The 20,507-nt window shown below is 46.5% G+C and overlaps 1 non-coding gene across 1 annotated transcript; it reads left to right on the top strand.

The window, feature by feature from the left end:
* Positions 1 to 18,059: 18,059 nt before the first annotated feature.
* LOC114614402 lies at positions 18,060 to 18,163 on the top strand. The gene has a single exon (XR_003710321.1). It is a non-coding gene; the product is annotated as a U6 spliceosomal RNA (small nuclear RNA).
* The last annotated feature ends 2,344 nt before the right edge of the window (positions 18,164 to 20,507 follow it).

Raw genomic sequence — 20,507 nt, 5'->3', positions numbered from 1 at the left:
CTGTGTATGTGTGTGTCTTTGTGTGTGTATCTGTGCTGTGTGTGTCTATCTGTGTATGTGTGTCTTTATGTGTGTGTCTATCTGTGTGTGTCTATCTGTGTATGTGTGTGTCTGTATATGTGTATGTATGTGCATGTCTCTGTGTGTGTGTCTGTCTGTGTGTGTACCCATGTATGTGTGTCTGTGTGTCTATATGTGTATTTCTATATGTGTGTGTGTCTATGCCTGTATGTTTGTGTATGTATGTGTGTCTGTGAGTGTATGTGTGTGTCTCTGTGTGTAAGCTTCCATTTATTTATTTGTGTGTGCACACACATGCACATGTATAAGTGGGGGAGAGACAGTCCTGTCAGAACAAGCATGTGTCTGTCAAAGGGCAACTTAATGGAAGTCGGCTCTCTCCTTCCACCATGTGGACTGCCATGCTAGACCTCAACTTACCAGACTTGGTGCCAAGCACCTTTACCATCTCGTCCATCTGGCCAACCTGTTGGTCTGTATTTGTGCATATAAACAAGAACTCTGCCTCACTGACCTACCATTGTATTCACCCCTCTTGGTTTCTTCACTAATATGAACTGTTAGTGCATCTAATAAACACTGGGCTTCGTCTGACTCATTTAAATCACCAGAACAAATAACAGGCCTATTGGAATCGGAGTCTGGGCGGCCTTATCTCATCACACCATATATCCTTGTTTTGTTCAGGTTCAGCTAAAGCCATAAGTGAAGCTGTTCCCTGGCTTCTGTGACTGCCCTGTGGGGAGGTTCTGAAACCAGGGCCTCAGCTAGTTTCCAGCTGAAATCCTGGAGGCTCCTACAGGTAACCTGCCATTCTGTCATGGGCTGCTGAAACTTGAAATTTGAGCAATAAAAGTGACAACACCTGCAGCAATTCGGCATCGTCACCCTCACTTCAGCTCATGTATCCTACTGACAAGAGCTGTCCCCTTGAATCTGGACTCCGTCAGGCAGAGCATAAGCTAAACCTACCATTGCTAAGTCCGATTTCCCCTGTATCCGAGGAATCCAAGGAGCTCCATTCACTTACATGGCATCCCTGGTGGAGACGGTGCTGAGTTCTTAGTCTGCAGAGTAGAGGTCTTCAAGGGTTGCTCTTCTCAAAGGAAGGGGCAGAAAGGAGTGTGTGTGTGTGTGTATGCACATATACATTTAAGACAGGGTCTCAACCAGGCTGTGGTGATGCACGCCTTTAATTCCAGCACTTGGGAGGAAGAAATTCATAGATGAAGCTATAATGACCTGGAAGAGGGCAGAAGACAGGAGTATCTATCTTAGGAGTAATGGTGTAAAAACTAGCAAGGGGCTGGGAGTATGCTCACCGGTAGAGTGCCTTCCTAGCACACATGAAGCCCGGGGCTCCAGCCACAGGAAGGCCTAAAACCAGGCCTGTCGTCCTGGCTCTTGAGAGGTAGAAGCAGGAGGATCGTAAGTTCAAGACCATGCTCAGCTACCCAGTGAATTTGAAACCAGTCTGAGCTGCATGAGACCCTATCTCAAAAAACAAAACTCAAATGTCACATCTCACATGCCCACACCCAAAACACCCTCAAAATGGATCATATGCCTAAATTAAAATGCAAGAGACAGGCCGGGCTGTGGTGGCACACACCTTTAATCCCAGCACTTGGGAAGCAGAGGCAGGTGGATTTCTGAGTTCGAGGCCAGCCTGGTCTACAGAGTGAGTTCCATGACAGCCAGGGCTATACAGAGAAACCCTGTTTGGAAAAACAAAAAAAAAAATGCAAGAGACATTAATTTTGTTGTGATCTTCATTTAGGCAAAGATTTCATTTTATAGTAAACCAAATTTTCTGAAAAGAAATTTTGTGAAATAGACCTTCATTAAATGTAATATGATTTATTGGGGCCTGCAAGTGCAGGACTGTCATCCAGCCGCTCTAGAGGCTGATAGAGAAGAACAGTAACTTCAAGACCAATTTGGACAACTTAAAAAGACTTTGTTTCAAAGTAAGAAAGTTAAAAGATGTCAGATGGTGGTAGCACATGCCTTTAATCCCATCAGTAGGGAGGCAGAGGCAGGTGGATCTCTGAGTTCGAGGCCAGCCTGGTCTACAGAGGGAGTTCCAGGACAGTCGGGGCTACACAGAAAAATCATGTCATGAAAACAAAACAAACAAACAAAAAGAGTAAGCCTCCATTCTTTGCTCCACATCACTTCACAGGCTGGAGAGCAGCAGAGCAAGCACTCAGAGGGAGCCGAGGCTGCAGGGACCTGGATAACTGGCCTATGTGCTAAGTTCATGAACCTCAATTAGTCAAGCTTGGCCATGACCCAGGGAATCTCTAAAACCAGAAACAGGAACTCTCCAGAGGCCAGAGGATGAATCCCTGGAGGCAGAGTGAGGGCCATGGACAGGAAGCCAAGCCCAGTGCAAGACTCATAAAGCTTCCCCAGTGGGGCTGCCCAAGAACCACACTAGGATCGTAGGTACAAAAGCCAGATTCTAACCAGGTGAACAGCAGCTTTGGTCCACGTTGGCTGATCTCTGCCAAGGGCAGAGCATTGTGTCAATAAGACCAATACACTCAGAGGCCTCCAGAAGGACAGAGAAAATAACAGCAGAGTTTCTCAGAGGCAGACCTGCCTAGAGTGGAGAGGATAGCCTTAAGACTGAGAACTCTCTACCAACACAGCCCCAGCCCCGTGGAGCCCTTGGCATCATTTCCCACTGGCATTAGCATACTTAGATTTCAGTATGCAGGAGGTATTTGCTTATTTGTTGAGACAGAGTCTTACGTAGCCCTGGCTAACTCGAAAATTGCAACGTAGCCAAGGATGACCTTGAATTTCTGATCCTCCTGCCTCTGCATCTCAAGTGCTAGGACGATAGGTATATGCCACCATGCCTGGCTTAGATGTATGTTTTGTAAAAGCATTCAAGAGCTGGAGAGATGGCTCAGTGGTCAAGAGAGGACCCAAATTTGGTTCCCAGCATGTGCATTGGGCACCTCACAACTCCCTTGTGACTTTGACTTCAGCTCCAGAGGGTCTGAGCCCTCTTCTGACCTCTTTGGACACTGCACACACACACATGTGCATACACACACACACACACACACACATAATTTTAAAATGAAATAAAATCTTTAATTAAAAAAGAATTCCATGGGGTTCAGGCTACAGCTTAGTGATGGAGTTCTTGTCTAGCATATGTAAGGCCTTCCGTTCATTTCCTAGCACCCACACCCACTACTCAGCATTGTAAACACAGAAGCATTTTTGCAACTCCATGACTCTTTAGTGTTCACTATGCCATCAGCCTCCAAAAATGCAACTAACTCAGGCATCTCAGCACCTGAAAGTCTTTGAAAGAAGTCTGCAAATCGAATATTGATGCCCTAGGTGTCCCGGCCTTCTTCTCTAGTCCATGAATTCCCTCAAGTCCCCACTATGAATCTCAAATGACTGAATCAATCCCTACAAATGGCAATATCTTGTGAACCAAGAACGTGGGTTCACTGAAGTTAGTAGAATTTAGGTGAATCGAACTCAGAGATTCTGACAGAGCCCAAGAGAAACTTTTACAAAAGAATAAAGTCTGTGAGCTTGGATTTGCAGAAGACAGGGAAGGAAAGGATGGAGAGCCCCACTCCATCCCCAGCTGGTTTGGACAGGAACTTTAAAGCAGTGAAGGAAGCACAGGCCAGGGACTCAGGAGAGGAAAGCAGGATGGGTAGGGGCAGACAGGGGTGGCAAACAGGGAGCCATCCCATACAAGAGAATTACCATCCCTAGGGTGGCAGTTGTCACAGACATCTGAGCCCCTTCCTGCTAGGGAGGTGGTCCTAAAATAAGTTGGAGCCAGGACAAACCTCCTACATGGAAGCCAAAGGTGACACCATTTTCCTGGAACTTAGCAACTAGGCATGACCATGACTTCTGTTCAGCCAATCTGTGCTGCTACCAAGACTATCCAGGAAGTGCAAAGGCACAGAGCTGGTAGAAAGAGGAGACTTATGACATCCAGGGACTACAGACTCCAGGAACAAAGCAGGATAGGGTCAACAATACTCATCTCTGCAGGCCCCAAGATAACTTCATAGGAGACAAAAACAGGGTGATCAGATAGGTGAGACTTTTAGAAATGAAGACAGATATAAAAGTGGATGCTGAGGTCAGGAAAGCGAGATCCAGAAAAAGAAACAGGGCATGCATGTCACCACACAGCTGGTGACAAGACCCCTGAAACCTCCTGCTTTTATCAGTGTAGACCAGGCTGACCTTGAACTCACAGAGATACTCAGCTCCTACCTCCCAGGTACTGGAGTATGTAAAGATTATTTGCTTTTCTGGGTTTTTTTGGGGGGGTTGTTTTGGTTTGTTTGGGTTTTTGTTTTTTGACAAGGTCTCATGTAGCCAAGACTTACCTGGAACTCTCTATCATGTGAGGACAGCCTAGACCTCCTGATCCTTCACCTCCACCTCCAGACCCCTAGGCTCACAAATGTGTACCACATTCTCTGCTTCACTGTAGTGTCAGGATGGTTTTTGTTTGCTTGCTTTTGTTTTTTGTTTGTTTGTTTATTTTTGTTTTTGCTTTTGAGACAGGGACTCCACGTGTAGTCCCGGATGTCTTAGAACTCCCTATGTAGAGCAGATTTTCTTCAAACTCACAGAGATCCACCTGCCGCTGACCAGAGTGTTGGGATTGAAAGCGTGAGCATCACACCTGGCCTGCTACGCTTGACTTTGATGCTGGGACAAGTGTTCCTTTGGCACAAGTGTACCAAAGACATGGAAAAAGTGACCAAGAGTCACTCCTAGACTAAGAAGTCTCTATAACAATGGTTCTCACCCTTCCTGATGCTGTGGCCCTTTAATGCAGCACAGTTCCTCATGCTGTGGCGATACCACATCTATAAAAGTATCCATAATTGTGCTACTGTGATGAATCATAGTGTAAATATCTGATATGCGGGATACCTGATACGCCGCCTGTGTGGGGTCGCGACCCACAGGTTGAGAACGGCTCTGAATGCACAGGTAGTACGCACTCACCTGTCATCCCACTCCAAGGAGACTGATGTGGTAATGCCATGAGTTTGAGGCTACATAGCAAGACACTGTCTCAAAAAATAAAATAAAATAAAATAAAATAAAATAAAATAAAATAAAATAAAATAAGGAGGAGCCACCTCACAGTCCTCAGTTTGTCTTTCCTCACCTCTGCAGTCTTGCAAAGATTCCTCCCGAAGTGGAGCTGCCGAGCTGACTACAGATCCACAGGGAGAGGGAGACATGCTCACACAGGCTGGCCGTGATGGCAGAGATAGCTCATCCAGCTGCTCTAGCTAATCCTCAGATGCCAGGAACAGGTGGTTCTCTTCTAGGCCACTGGTTGTTTGGAGGGGTGGGGTCGGGTGTTACACGGTGGTGGAAAAGGCCATAGCTATGAACAAACAGCATGTTTGAAACTATTAGAATAAACAAACAAAAAAAAAAGGCTACTAGATCAGTGGTAGCGTCAGCTAGTAAGTCCAAGGTCCTGGGTTCAAACCCCAGAACCACCACCAAAAATGACACTGGTAAGGAGAACAGACTTGTACTTTTACAGAGAGAACTAAATCAAATATAAAACTTTTTAGGAGTTATTGGAATATAAAACTGATAGAGACTTGTGCTTCAACTCATAAACAACTAACTACTATAAAAACACCTCTCCAGATAAGATATATAAAGTGGCTCCTTTCAGACATTGGGCAGCGGGCAAAGAGAGGTCTGAGCCTTGACCTGGCTCCACCATCTTGAGATTTTACCCTATAGAAATAGTCCCAGTCTGCCAAGCATGGAAAGACCCAAATGGAGACCAATGGCTCTGAGTTGGGGTTTGAAAATGCCTCGCTGGGGCTGAGAGCTCAGCAGGTAGAGCGAGCACTGGCGGCTCTTCCGGAAGTCCCAAGGTTAAATTCCCAGCATCCACTTGGTAGCTCACAACTGGCTGTAACCCCAGTTCCAGGGGATCCAGTGCCCTATTTTAACCTCCATGGGCCTCAGGCACATACATGGTGTGCACAGATACACGTGTAGGCAAAACATCTGTACACATGACATTATATAAATCTAAAAAAAAAATTACTTAAGGCAAGAAATTTTAAAAAGAAGAAAGAAATCAAGAAAACGTCTAGATTTTATGGTACATAGTAGCACAGGAGATGGAGCTGCACACACATACAAATGCATACATACATACATACATACATACATACATGTGCACAGCTCCAGAGACTGTCTGTACTGGTTAAATGAGGATGCCCCCCACCACCACGGGATTATATATTTTGGTACTTGGTCCCTAGTTGATGTAGCTGTTTGGGAAGGATTAGGAGGCATGGACGACATGCCAAAAGCCTAATTCCTAGTGAGCTTTCTCTGTGCTTCATGGTTATGGATTAGTATATACACTCTCAGCTACAGCAGTGCCATGCCTGCCTGCTACCATGCTCTTCAACACGATGATCAGAGACTCTAACCTGCTGGGACCATAAGCAGCATGAAACGTTTTCTTTCATAACTTGCCTTGGCCACAGTGTCTTTTTGTTTTGTTTTGTTTTTCAAGACAGGGTTTCTTGAATAGCCCTGGTTGTCCTGGAACTCACTCTGTAGATCAGGCTGGCCTCAAACTCAGAAATCCACCTGCCTCTGCCTCCCAAGTGCTGGGATTAAAGGTGTGCGACACCACTGCCAGGCTGCCACAGTGTCTTATCACCAATAGAAAAGTAACTTAGATACCGTCATAGGCTCCCTGGGATCACACAGCTAAATAATGATCATTACATGTAGGGGATGAAATTCCATGAGTAGATGGTAAAGTTCACTCAAAAGATACAAGCTGAACAAATCCTGGAGCCCCAGGGGCCAGACACACTTCGTGTCCTCACCGTCCAGAGTGGGAATCCTGAATACCTGGGGATTCGATGAACTGCTCAAGAGGAACCACTCACATGGCACTGAGCTGTTAGCCTTACACCAAAGGATGCTCTGGACTCACACAACAAAACCAAAACCAACCACTAACTGGGAGTTCAGTTGATAAAGTGCTTGCTGAACAGGCAGGAGGCCTGAGGTTCAATGCCTGGCACTGTGTAACCGAGCTTCATGACTGCTAATAACCCCAGCACTCAGGAAGTGAAGCCGGGAGGAACTGGAGTTCAAGGTCGTCCTCAGCTACATAGAGAGTTTTAACTCAGCCTGAGTCCAGAGCATCCTTTGATGTGAGGCTAACAGCACATGCTCCCAGGGAACCTTCTGACAGCATCTCAGTCAATTTTTGACCCTGCAGTAGAAGAGGAGGAGGAGGAAGAAGAGGGAGAGGAAGAGGGGGAGGAAGAGGAGGAAGGTTTAAGATGCTGCCTAAAGAAAAAGTGGTTCTAGAATAGGAATGGAAGGGAATTCAGCCTGTGGGAAGGACAGTGCTGAAAAACGGCCCAGGGCTCACAAAGATGGCAGTCACTATCTGTGTGGAAAATGTTGCAATATCAAGGAAGCCATGGAAAAGTCAAAGTCTTAGTGATGTAACCATACAACAGCGTGATGATAAAGCCAGGCAAGAAGGTAGCTTGGGTCAGAGACTGGAGTGGGAGCATTTCAGAAAGCAGCCTTTGCCTGTAAGCAGAATGAATATGGAGGATTTACAGACCCTCAAGTTAAGACAAAGTCTGGATATCATATACCATGATTAGAAGACATTCTAGTTTGTCTTCTCTCTTCTGCTGTGATGAACATCATGACCAAAAGCAACTTGGGGAGTAAAGGGCTTGTTTAAGTCAAAATCTGTCATTGAGGGAAGATCAGGACTGAGACACAAGGCAGGAACCACAGAAGAATGAATGTGTAGTAGCTCACTGTGGCTGAGCTAGCTTCATTAGTCAGCCCAGGCCTACCTTCCCAAGGATGGTGCCACCCAGAGTGGAATGAACCCCTCCCACATCAGTCAGCAGCCAAGAGTCTAACACAGACATGGCCACAGGCCAATGTGATCAAGGCAGTTATTAAGCTGAGATTCTATCTTCTCAGGTAACGGAGGTTGTATCAAGTTAACAGTAAAAGCTAACCAGGAAAGGCTGGAGAGATGACTCCAGGTTAAGAGCACTTGCTGCTCTTTCAGAGAGCTGGGTTCAGTTCCCAGCAACCACATTGGGCAGGGTCACAACTATCTGTAACCCTAATTTAGAGACTCAAATGACCTCTTCTGGTCTCTGAAGGCACTGAACACATGTGGTACACATACAGACAAAGAAGTACACACACATATTGATGTAAACTTTAAAAATTATGCAAAAGTTAAAAAAAACACTAACCAGGACAAAGGGAGAAAATAAAATCATATAAAAGATGTTTTAAGTCTGTTTTAACACCCCAAGTAACTCAACTGGGTGGTTCAAAATTCTACCATTTCTTAAATGAATACAGTAAAAAAATTCCAGCGCCTCAAAATTTCAACTTACAATGACAAACATTTGATTTTAAAACAAAAAACAACTCACCATACATGCAAAGAAGCAGGAAAAAATAACCCCAACCAGGAGAAACTTACACAGAAGAGCAAATTCTACAATGACCAAGCTAAAGGGACCATCAGGAAATTGGATTCTACAAAGTGGTTTCTTGGACTTTGTCAAGAAGAACCAATGGTTATCCTTGCTTCGGTATGCCTGGACATCAAGGCTGGCTTTGTGACTTGGAAGTGCATGAATGTGTTTCTGATTCATGCATGAATGAATCTGTATGCCTCAAGGAGATAGGAAGATACACGTGTGTCTGTCCTCAAGAGTGTTCTGGTGTGAACTGTGAGCCGGAAATTGATGAATGTGTATCCCAGTCGTGTCTACATGGTGTCATGTGTCAGCATGCTCTTGGGGCTTACTACTGTGACTGTGAACCTGGATTCCTTGGAGATCACTGTGAACTCAACTTTGTGAATACACCAGTCAGTCATGTCATCATAGACACGTCTGGATGGAGGGAACGACTTCTACTGTGACTGCAGGGGTAATGGATTCTCTGGGACACATTGTAAGCCTCTGATACCTCATTGTTTGATCAAAGTTTTGTCACAATGATGCAACATATGATGACACTGTTGACAACTATATTTGTCACTGCTGTCCTGGATGCCCAGGTGCCCTGGGTGAGATGGACATAAATGAATGCAGAGCAACCTCTGACATGGGGGGGGTGATGTGCACAGCTGTACAAAGAGGACCAATAGGGACACACTGCAAACCTGCCGTCTCCCTTCAACTACCTTGGAGCCTCAGGCTATGTTTCTGTCTATCAGCCTGAATTCACAGACAAGAGCCTAGCTTAACTGTCCTCTGAGAGACTCTACCCAGCAGCTGACCTAAACAGATGCAGAGACCCACAGCCAAACATTAGACTGAGCTTGGGAAGTCTTGTGGAAGAGTTAGGGGAAAGACTGAGGAACCCAGGTGGGATAGGAACTCCACAAGAAGACCAACAGAGTCAACTAACTTGGATCCTTGGGGGCTCCCAGAGACCAAACTACCAACCAAAGGGCTGCACCTAACACCCCCACCCCACCCCAACCCCACACATGTAGCAGATGTGCAGCTTGGTCTTTGTGGTGGTTTGAATATGCTTGGCCCAGGGAGTGGGTGGCATTATTAGGAGGTGTGGCCTTGTTGGAGGAAGTGTGTCACTGTGGGGGTGGGCTTAGAGACCCCCCCAGCTGCCTGCAAGTCAGTCTTCTCCTGGTTGCCTTCAGAACAAGATGTAAAACTCTCAGCTCCTTCTCCACCATCATGTCCACCTCCATGTTACCATGCTTCCTGCCCTGATAATGGACTGAACCTCTGAAACTCTAAGCCACCCCCAATTAAATGTTGTCCTTATAAGAGTTGCCTTGGTCATGGTGTCTCTTCACAGCAATAGAAACCCTAACTAAGACAGTCTTCATGTGGGTTCTCCAACAACTGAAGCAGGGGCTTATCCTGACTCTGTTGCCTGCCTGTGGATCCTAGTCCCCTAACTGGGCTGCCTTGTCAGGCCTCAGTGAGAGAAGGTGTGCCTAGTCCTCCTGCAGTGCTTTGAGGTGCCAGGGTGGGTTGGTATGGGTTGGGGGAGGAGGAACCTCCCACATCTTAGAGGTGAGGGGAGGGGTGGTAAGGATAGAGGTTGTGTGAGGGGGCACCAGGAAGAGAGGGGGGGCTGCAATCAGGATTTAAAGTGAATAAATAAACAAATTAATGGAAAAAAAAGTTGTTTCACAGGGCTGAGCATGTGGCTCAGTAGTAGAACACTTGCTGAGTATGGGACGGACCCTGGGCTCCATTCCCAGGGCCACATAAAAGAAAAGTTGTTTCAGAAATATAAAAATATCCTTTTGAAAAGATATATATATATACATGACCACACTGCAGGAAAAAAAATATTACTGCAGATTATCTGTAAAGGGCCACCAAACTGGCTCAGCCACTGAAGGGCTTGCCTCAAAAGCCTGATGACCTGAGTCTGATCCCCCAGAACCCTCATAAAAGGTAGAAAAAGAGAACCTCTGGCCTCAACACACTCATTGTGGTGCATGAACATACCACGCACACAATGATAACAATAGATAAAGTTTTTTAAAATACTATTAGGAACCAAAATAAATTACAAAAAAAAAAAAGGAAAACATTCAAAGAAATTGAGCAGAGCACCTGTCAGCTCTGGGAAGCACTGAACAGTGCACACTGTCAGTGAGTGAGCTGGGTGGCACCTATATTATACCTTACACGTTGTGATTTACACAGTGAGAAAGCAACACAAAGATGTCTTCTTGCTTCCTTCCTTCTTTTTAACTGGAGGATGAATCCAGAGCCTCACATAGGCAAGTACTCTAGCACTGAGCTATATTCCCAGCCTCTCTGTACTGTTTGCATCTTGTTTTAGTTTTTCTTAGTTTGCTTAAGACAGGGTCTCAATGTGTAGCCCCACTATCCTGAAACTCACTGTGTTGACCAGGGTGGCTTTGAATTCAGAGATCTGCTTGCCTCTGCCTCTGCCTCTGCCTCTCTCTGCCTCTCTCTGCCTCTCTCTGCCTCTCCTCTCTGCCTCTCTCTGCCTCTCTCTGCCTTTCTCTGCCTCTCTCTGCCTTTTCTGCCTCTCTCTGCCTCTCTCTGCCTCTCGCCTCTTGAGCCTGGCGATTAAAAATGTGTGCCACTATGACCGACTCCTTCTATAATTTTTATTTTAAAACAGAGTCTCTAAGTCTAAGTTGCCCAGACTGGCTTTGAATGCATTCCATAGCCCAGATAGGTTCTGAACTTTCAGTCTTCCTGCTTCAGCCACTCAACTATTGTAGCTAGTCTTGCCTTTCTGGGTCTAGAAAAGCAGGGGAGGGTTGTACTGTTTTGTTTTGTTTTGGAGTTTTGTTTTTTTTTTTTTTGAGTACTAGGCTTCATGCATGTTGGGCAAACACTCTATCCTTGTGTTATATCTAGCCCCAATGCAAGATTGTAACGTACAGGATCAGTGTCTACAAAGTAACTATTTTTACATAGCATAAACAACAATTGCAATTTAACATTTCAAAACACAATTTGCAACACCATTAAAGCTCTTTAACTTAAAAAAATATATAGGGATCAATTTAATAAAATGTATGCTGTCTTTACCTTGAAATCTACAACACATGCCTGAAACGTTAAGTATAGGCACTGAATAAGAGACCACACAATGTTCAGGGAAAGATGATGCAACATCTTAGGATTGATGATATCAATTCCTCTGAAGTTGATTGCTTTATAGGTAAAAACAACCCAGAAGAAAAATCCCAACAAGCTTTCAGATAGAAATTGATCTAGGAAAGGGTTAGCCACCCAACGTCACCTTCAGCTGCTGAAAGGATGACATCGACCCCATTTGTTCCCACTTAAGGACCAGGCCTGATTTCCAAAAGAAGGTCATAAGGCACCAGCTCCAGAAAATAGACCATAAAACCCAGAAACAAGGTCATAAAACCCCTCCCAAAGAACAACCTAGAGATAACCACAAAAATGGGAAAATACCTTAGCTCAGAATGGGCCATCTGTGCTGGGCACCCTCATCTCGTCCTGTGGTTAAGTGTTCATGACATAGGAATGCAGACATCTGATCATCTGTGACCCCCTATTACCCACCAGTGAAGTTGTAGATCACCTAATCCTTCTAGAGTTCCCTCCATCCCTATAAGAAGGCCTGCGTGCCTTAGTTTGGGGTCACCACTTTAGAGAATGGTTGACTCCCCTTCCCCGAAAGCTGGTTGTTTCTACAGAATAAACATTCTTTGTCTTTGCATACTATCTGAGTCTGGGGGTCTTCCTTCAGCAGTTTTCGGACCCTTACACTTCGTGGTGAGTTCAATCACAGGCTAGGCTTCCTGAGACCCCATCTCAAACAATAAATCCCTAACTAACACACATATGTAAAAAAAATAAAATTTTAAATAAATTTTAAAATAAAATAAGAATTCCCAGTTCTGTGACATTGGCCATGTGATTCCATTTCTATAGCTCAATGTCACCATCTCTAAGATAGAGTGAGAATATGTTCCTCACAGTATTCCTGTGAAGACAGAGCTAGGGAATAAGTATATATTTGGCTCCCTCTGTAGCCCATACAACCTCTGACACACATGAGCATCTAAGTAGACACCAAACTATCTTCCTTATTCCCAAGGATTCCCAGAGCTGACAGGCCACATGTTTGCTTACCACACAAAAGTTGGGAGCAGGCAGAGAGAGGCACCTCCCAGCTACAACACCATCATTGGCATACACTCACCTCCCCCTTTTTTGCACCCACAGATATGAACTTTAGACATTAGGAGTAGAAGTAAAGGTATTAAAACATTCAAGGTCATCCTCCTCTACAAATCAAGTTTGGGGCTAGCCTGGGCAACTTGAAGCCCTGCCTCAAAGACAACCAATAACAGAAAAATCTGTAGAATAAACTCTTGGGAAGTACTACAGTCACTTGGTCCAAAACACACATTGTCAGCAATCCCACCAACACCAACAACCGTGTACTGACCCTAGTTAAAAATCTGTTGGATTTATGGCATCATCTCCACCCCCAGGCCGAGGTCAAGACGCCCAAAAACATCTCACTTGCGCGACAGTTCTATGAAGTGTGTAGTCTGTAGATGAGAAAGGTTTAGACAGGCTATGTGAGACCTGCTGAAAGTTACACAGTTGCCAGGCAGCAGAGCTAGAAGATGCTCCTTCTGTTTGACCTCTCCCTGATGTATTGAACAAGTTGTTCCAGACACCTGTTCCAGGCTTGGCCACATGTTGGGACTGAAGACACAGAGACACTGGAGGACAAAGTCCTCAAGGTTTTCAAGGAGACACAGACTGCTGGTCTCCTGACCCTGTGCAGGTTGGAGCCCTGCAGTATCAGGCCCTCTCTAGTTCCTTCCCCCAGCCCTGCTGCCACTCAGGGCTGCAGAACTCCAGACCAGACATGCTTCCTGAGGCTGCTGTTTTCCTTGGCCCCTGAGATGGGAGACAGTGTGCCCGACCCGGTGGAAAACAAGACATGGGATGGGGGAGGCAAGGGGAGAGCAGTCCCTGCTCTCACCCCTACAACCTGTCTCTAGACGGTGGAAGCAGAGAGCAGAGGGGCTACCTTTCCATCCAACCACCAGCCCATCCAAGCCATTGTTCCCTTGTTGTGACAGAGGGTTTGTCAGAGGCCCATGGACAGGACTGAGGGTTTCCTCCACAGCTCTCCCTGCTTGGACAGCTGGAGGAAACATGCGTCCAGTGAGCCAGCTCTCTATTCCAACAATAACAGGCTGCCTGCCCCACTGGTAGGCCCACTGTGGGGGGGTTGGAGGGAGCCTGGAGCCAGAGAGGCCACCTCACTCCACCCTGCCACTGACAAAACATGCTTTCTTGTTTTCTAAGGGGGCAGGGGTGGCTGGTACCCATCCTGATCAAATATGGTGCTGATAAGCGCAAAAGGGCCAGGCCGGCAGGCTAGCAGCTCGGGCTGCATTCCTGGACTGAGTCAGGTTGACCCTCGGGGTCACACAGACCAGCCTGCCAGGTCTGGGAGTCTGGGCAACGTAACAGAGAGTTCAAACCCAAGTTCTCTTTTCACTGAGAAGACCCCAGGCTTGCTGAATGGAACTGCAGAACTCAGCAACACAGTGGGTTTGGGAGCTGGGACGCTCTACTGGGCACCTGCTCTGCCCTCCGTCCCTCTCTGTGTTCTGGAGAAAATGAGAAATAAAGACTGCTGTTCATTGTCTTTGAAGAAACCGGTTCAGGGAAACTATATGACTTATTCACGGACAAACAGCAATAAGATTATAAATTCATTGTCCTTGTCAATTCTGACCCTGTCCAGAAAACACTCATATCCTCTGGGTCCCCTCTGCCTTCTAACTCCTCTGAGGAAAAGTACTTTATTCTTTCCGAGACTGGTCTCATTTAGCCCAGGCTGGTCTCAAATTGCCTTTGTGACTGAGATAACCTGAATCATTCTTAATCCCCCTGCCTCCACCTTCCCAGTGTATATACCACCATGCCCAATGTATACAGTGCTGAACCAAACAGGGCCTCCCCGTGCTAGGCAAGCACTCTAGCAACTAAGCTATGTCCCCAGGCCCTGAGGAGAGGTGTTGATATAATGGCCAGCAGGCGTGCACTCAGCGTGCAAACCCCCTTTGCCATGTCTTCCTCTAAGTGGGGGACTTTGGGGTAAACTAGAGGCCCAGTGGCTACCAGCTCGGGGCTGACTGGGCAAGCAAGCACTAAGTGCTCTGCTAAGGCCACTCCTGTGTGTCGCTACACAAACCCAGAGCAACTCTAACAGCCAAATTCACAGGGCAAACTGTGCTGCTTTCACATCTTTGGTGAGAAGAAAATGGGTATCCAGATTGCTGGAGGTGTCTAGCAGAAGCTGGAGTTGGGGGCTGTGGTCTGCCTGTGTGCCCCCACTGATGGGTGTCCTGTATATACTGGAGTGGGGGTGGGAGACACGAGGCCCAGATGTGGGCGGTGGGGGAAGCAAGGATAAGGGACTTTTGGAAGGATGAGAAGACTGACTCAGTCTCCTTCTCACCACTCACAGAGAGACCTTGGTGCTCAAGCTTGTGCCCCCCCATGAGCAGTCTCACCTCGCCCCTCAGTGCAGCCCTGTACCACCCGCCCACTCTGTAAGTGCTGCAGAGTTTAGGAACCCATCCCAGTGTGGGATGCTGCCTCAAAAATCTGCCCTCCACATATTTCCCAAAGCACCCACATTCTGAGCTGACATCAGAACTGATTCCCAGGGCTGGCAAGTTGGCTCAGTGGGTAGAGAGCTTGCTACACAAGTTTGATCCTCAGAACTCACCGAGAGAGAGGAGGAGAGAAGCAACTCCACGAAGTCGTCCTCTGACCTCCACACCCGTGCGGTGGCACACGCACGCCTTCCCCCGCCCCTGACATCATACGCAATAAGAATACATAGAATTAAATTGTAAGAAAAATTTGAAAGAGCTGCTTCTATGGTGGATCTGGTGGTGCAGCCCTAAAATCTCAGCTACTTGGGAGACTGGGACAGGAGGATTACAAGTTCAAGGCCTGGCTGGGCTGTAGGCTAAGTTCAAGGCCAGCCTAGGAAACTTACCTATCTCAGATCGAAAAAATATTGAAACCTCAGTAAATGAATCCTTGTGGCAGAGAATTTACTGTGTATAAGACCCTAGATTCAATCCTCAGTACTGAAACAAACCCAAAAATCCACCAGCGCACATAGTGATCCCGGAAGGTAAGACCCCAGGAACCAAGGATCTTAAGTCAGAGCCGGTTTGAGATCTATTCCATGGACTGATTCTCTGGTCACCGGGTATCGAGCCTGAACCCCTTGCTTTCAAACTGAACAAACCTCCCCACCCTGCTGTCTGATTCCAGGCCCTCACTCATCTTCCCTCACCATCTGAAGCTCTATTTTTGTTCTGTCCTTATCCAACCACACACCTGCTTCCTGTCCCTAAGGTCCTGGCCTGAGAATCCAGTCCAGAGAGGCCTGGCCTCCTGCGGTCTAGCTGTGGACTGAACTCTCCGTATGGGCAGCCAGCACGGCCCCCAAGGGAGCCCTGGAAGGTGACTTCTCACCTGTGCTGCGTGCCATCAATCCAACTTTGAACCTGTGAGGAAATCCCCAGCTAGGAGACCTGGCACTTAGTGTACAGCAATCTGAAGTTATACATGGCTTGGCTTCTAGATTTACTGTCTGCCCCCACCCCTTGGCTGGAAATTAATTTCAGATCAGCAGAATCGTGATCCAGCTTACCCCTCTCCAACACTGCCACCCCCAGGACCGACAACAGAGCCTGGAGCATGGCGGCTGTCAGTTGGATGAAGAAATCAGTGAGGTTTTTTCAGCCCACAGTTGGTCCCCCAGGCACAGACCCGTGTGGGGCCTGGACCTGAGGACCCTCAGTGTCTGAGTACACTGGCCCTTAAGCTGCTACAGGCTCTGATCTCCAAATCCTTCTGTATTCAGCTGCCTTCAGTCCTTTGTTCCCACGGAACCTGAGCCTTTCCCCACCTGGGAAACCAAGCAGGGACCTCAGGGATGGAAATGAAAAGCATGGGAGAACAGGGTTACCACATGAAAGGTCCTGCCAGCCACGTGGTGGTGGGGAGCAAGGGGGTTAGGGGTTCGGTGCACAGGACATGACCCAGACAGATGAAGAAGAGCCCCGATATGATGACTCACACAGAAAACCCAGCTGACAAAATTTGAGAAAAAAAAATACTCAAAAATGTTTAATTACTTTATTTAAAAATATTTATTTTTATTTTAAGTGTATGAGTGTTTTGTTTTGTTTTACCTACATGTATGTCTACCATGTGTTTGTCTGGTGCCCTTGAAAGCCAGAAGAGGCCATTGGATCCCCTGGAACTAGAGTTACAGATGATTGAGTGGGAGCTGGGAATGGAACTTGGGTCCTTGTAAGAGCAGCAACTACTCTTGACTGCTGAGTCATCTCTCCAGCACATCACATAAAAATTATTTTATTCTTAATTACGTGTGTGTGCATGCGTGCGTGCGCGTGCGTGCGCGTGTGTGTGTGTGTGTGTGTGTGTGTGTACATAGTTTCAGGTGCTCATGGAGTCCAGAAGACAGCACTGAGCTCCCTGGAGCTGGACTTGGACTTGAAACAGTTGTGGGCCCCCAATGTTGATGCTAGGAGCTAAATCCTGCTCCTCTGTAAGCGCTCTTACCCAGTGAGTCACGAGGCCCCTTTTCAACAACAGGCACTACCAGGTTTAAAGAACAGTAAGAAACACTGGCTGCCAAGCTTGGAGCACACACCCCTCATCCCTGCACCTGAGAGGTAGAGGCAGAGGGATTAGGAGTGTAGGGTCATCTTCAGATACATAGAGAGTTCAAGGCTAGCCTGAGCTACACAAGACCTTGTCTTGAGAGATGTAAGAAGACTGATAATGAGATCAGAGTAAAGCAAGAATTGAATCATTCAGAGGTACCTGTAGTTTTTATGTATGTCACAGAGGGAACCCTCCTGAGAACACTAGAAGAGAGTCCATTGTGGTAGAGGTGACTGAGGCAAAAATAGTACAGTGTTCTTTCCTGCTTATTATGGCGGGTTGAGACTTGTGAAAGGCTGGAGGACAGTGAGTTTGAATAGGGTAAGAAGGATGTACAGGTTCAGGCAGATTTCTCTTCTTGAACATCTAACTTTGCTTCCTTGTCTAACCTTGTCACCAGCCTTTGATAAGGAATCCACATGCACGAACAACTTTGATGTATTTTTACTTTGGGATTTGACCCAAAGAAGCACCAGTAGATCTCAAGTTGTGGGCCTCAGCAGCCTGAAGATCACATATGAGAACCTGAGCATGTGTGCAGGGAGTATCAGGTAGCTTAGGTGGGTGGGTGGTAGTAATTGGGGTATGGAATTAGATTTTCTGATTTTGAATTTTTTTTCAGTAAAGAGAAATTTTTGATACGATATTTTCATTTCAGAAACAAATAAACACATATAGAAGAGCAGATTAAAATTAGCCTGTTTGGTGCTGGCATTGGCAGCACATATAACAAGACTGAAACAACACAGAGATTAGCGTGGCCTCTGTGCAGAAATGACATGCAAATCTGTGAAGCATTCTATATTTAAAAAGGCAAAGGCATTTGCTGCCAAGCCTGATGGACTGAACTCAATCCCAGGACCCACATGATAGGAGAGAACTGACCCCTGAAAGTTGTCCTCTGACCTTTACAAGGGTGCCATGACAGACACACATATGCACACAGGTGCACACACAAATAAATAAATAAATAAATAAATAAATAAATGCTATTTTAAAACAAAATGCATATTAAGAGGATTTTAACAATTGTCTGGGAAAACACTCCCAAAACATTGAGGCTCACTTCAAGCCTTACAAAGGTCCCAGAGGAATACAGACAGAACTTAGGTCTGCACAGCGCTCAGACTGAGAAGTGCAGTTCTGACCACTGCCATTCATAATAGATTGTGCTACTGACCCTGATTCCTCATCCTTCCCTGTCCACAGCCTTTGTCATCTGATTCCGTGGCTTTCCCCACTTACAAGGTGGCATCTGTATGCCCCCCTCTTGTGGTCTGCTCTGTCCAACAAGGTGCAAAAGAGATAACTAGATACTAATTCTAAGTCAAGATCTGCAGAGGCCTTCACGTCTGTGGCTGCCCTGCTTCTAACCCTACCAAGATCACAAACTTGGGTTCACCTGTAAGATGCAAAATAAGTGGCCATGCCATCATCCTGGCTGAAATGGTCTAGATCTGTCAACAACCAAGCAACCAGCAGACCTATAAAGATCCCATCCAAAGTCAACAGTGCCATTTAGTCAAGCTAAGTCACCCCGGGCCCATGAGCCATAAATCTCTCCTGATGTATATCGCTGAGATTGTGTGCTTCTTACACAGCCGAAGCTGACGGATACACTCTGCAGAAGCTGACGGATACACTCTGCAGAAGCTGACGGATACACTCTGCAGAAGCTGACGGATACACTCTGCAGGCAACTCTTGGGTTAATTCGTCCTAGCTTCATTCCTCACAGTTGCCCATCATCTACTCAGACTGTAACCTCCACCAACAGGAACATTATCGCCCAAGACAGACAGACCATTTAAAAAATTGTCCATATTTTAAGTCTAAATTCTCTGTGTACGTCGACACCAAGAATGAACTGGTCCAGTCTACCCACACCTATCTTTGTGTCCATGTAAACATTCACTGAGCCTTTCTAGTTAAAAAGTCCCAGAAGAAAGACCGATTTCTCTCTTAGTTCACACAAGGCAAGAACTCCTTGGCTCTCCGGAGCCTCCGTCTTCCTCTACACTGAAAAGCTGCCAAAAGGTGAAGATTGGATTTCCCCGGGGTCAGACCTCACTCTCCAGGGCTGGCTCCGCATCTCTGGCCTGAATCCCTCTGACAATCGCCTCCTTGCCAACAGTCACACCTCTCTATTCCTTCCTCCACAGCAGCTGTAGAACCACCCAGCCTGTTCAGAGTGTCACCTGATCCTGTAACTGCGTGGAGAATGAGGGCATAAAAGGTGCAGTCTGTGCTCTCCAGGAATTCAGCAGGTGAAGGGGCTTTGACGGTCTAGCCCAGGGATCTCTGTCATGACAACACATCCTTCACGGGATGCCTGCACAACCAAGTTGTTTGTTTATGTTTATGTATTTAGTATGCACTAAGAAGTCAAAGGACAACTTGAAGAACTCGGTTATCTCCTCCTACCATGTGGATTCCAGGCAGAGTTGGAACTTAGATTGTCAGACTTGGTGGCCCTTACCTGCTGGGCCACCTCGCCAGCTGACAAACTAGGTACTTTGTATCATACTTTGCATCATCTTACGTCCTTGCGACACATCCTGAAGTTTTATTATTATCTTTTCCCCTCTCTCTCTCTCTCTCTCTCTCTCTCTCTCTCTCTCTCTTTCTCTCTCTCTCTCTCTCTCGTGTCTATCTGTGTGTGAGACAAATCAGGGGCTCTGTTCTACCACAGAGGCACACTCTCAGTCCTGTATCTATTTTGTTTGTTGTTTGTTTGAGACAGGGTCTCACTACATAGCCCCAGATGTCCTGGAACTTGTTCTGTACTCCAGGCTGGCCTTGAACTCCCAGAGATCCGCCTGCCTCTTCCCTCCGAGTGCTAAAGTTAAAGGCATATGTCACCACCACCACCACCACAGTTCTGTATCCATTTTTAAAGAAGACATTAAAGCTCAGAAAATTCATATAACTTTCCCAAGCTATAGCTTATACACAGCAACATCTGAATGTCAGTTCAAAGCCCTGGGTTTCCCTATGCACTAAATTGCCTTTGACCTCACCTACCGCAAATGTTTGTGACTTCCCATGGCCAATGGACTAAAACCCATTCTCTTTAGTGTGGCCTCTGGGGCCTCTCCTGTTATGCTCACACTGGGCCAGCATTCCCAGGCTTTCCTATATTCAGAGGCTTAGA

This window comes from Grammomys surdaster, unplaced genomic scaffold (genome assembly GCF_004785775.1).
Source record: "Grammomys surdaster isolate TR1022 unplaced genomic scaffold, NIH_TR_1.0 126313, whole genome shotgun sequence".
Classification (NCBI taxonomy): Eukaryota; Metazoa; Chordata; class Mammalia; order Rodentia; family Muridae; genus Grammomys; species Grammomys surdaster.
This window is presented reverse-complemented; position numbering and strand designations above follow the sequence as displayed.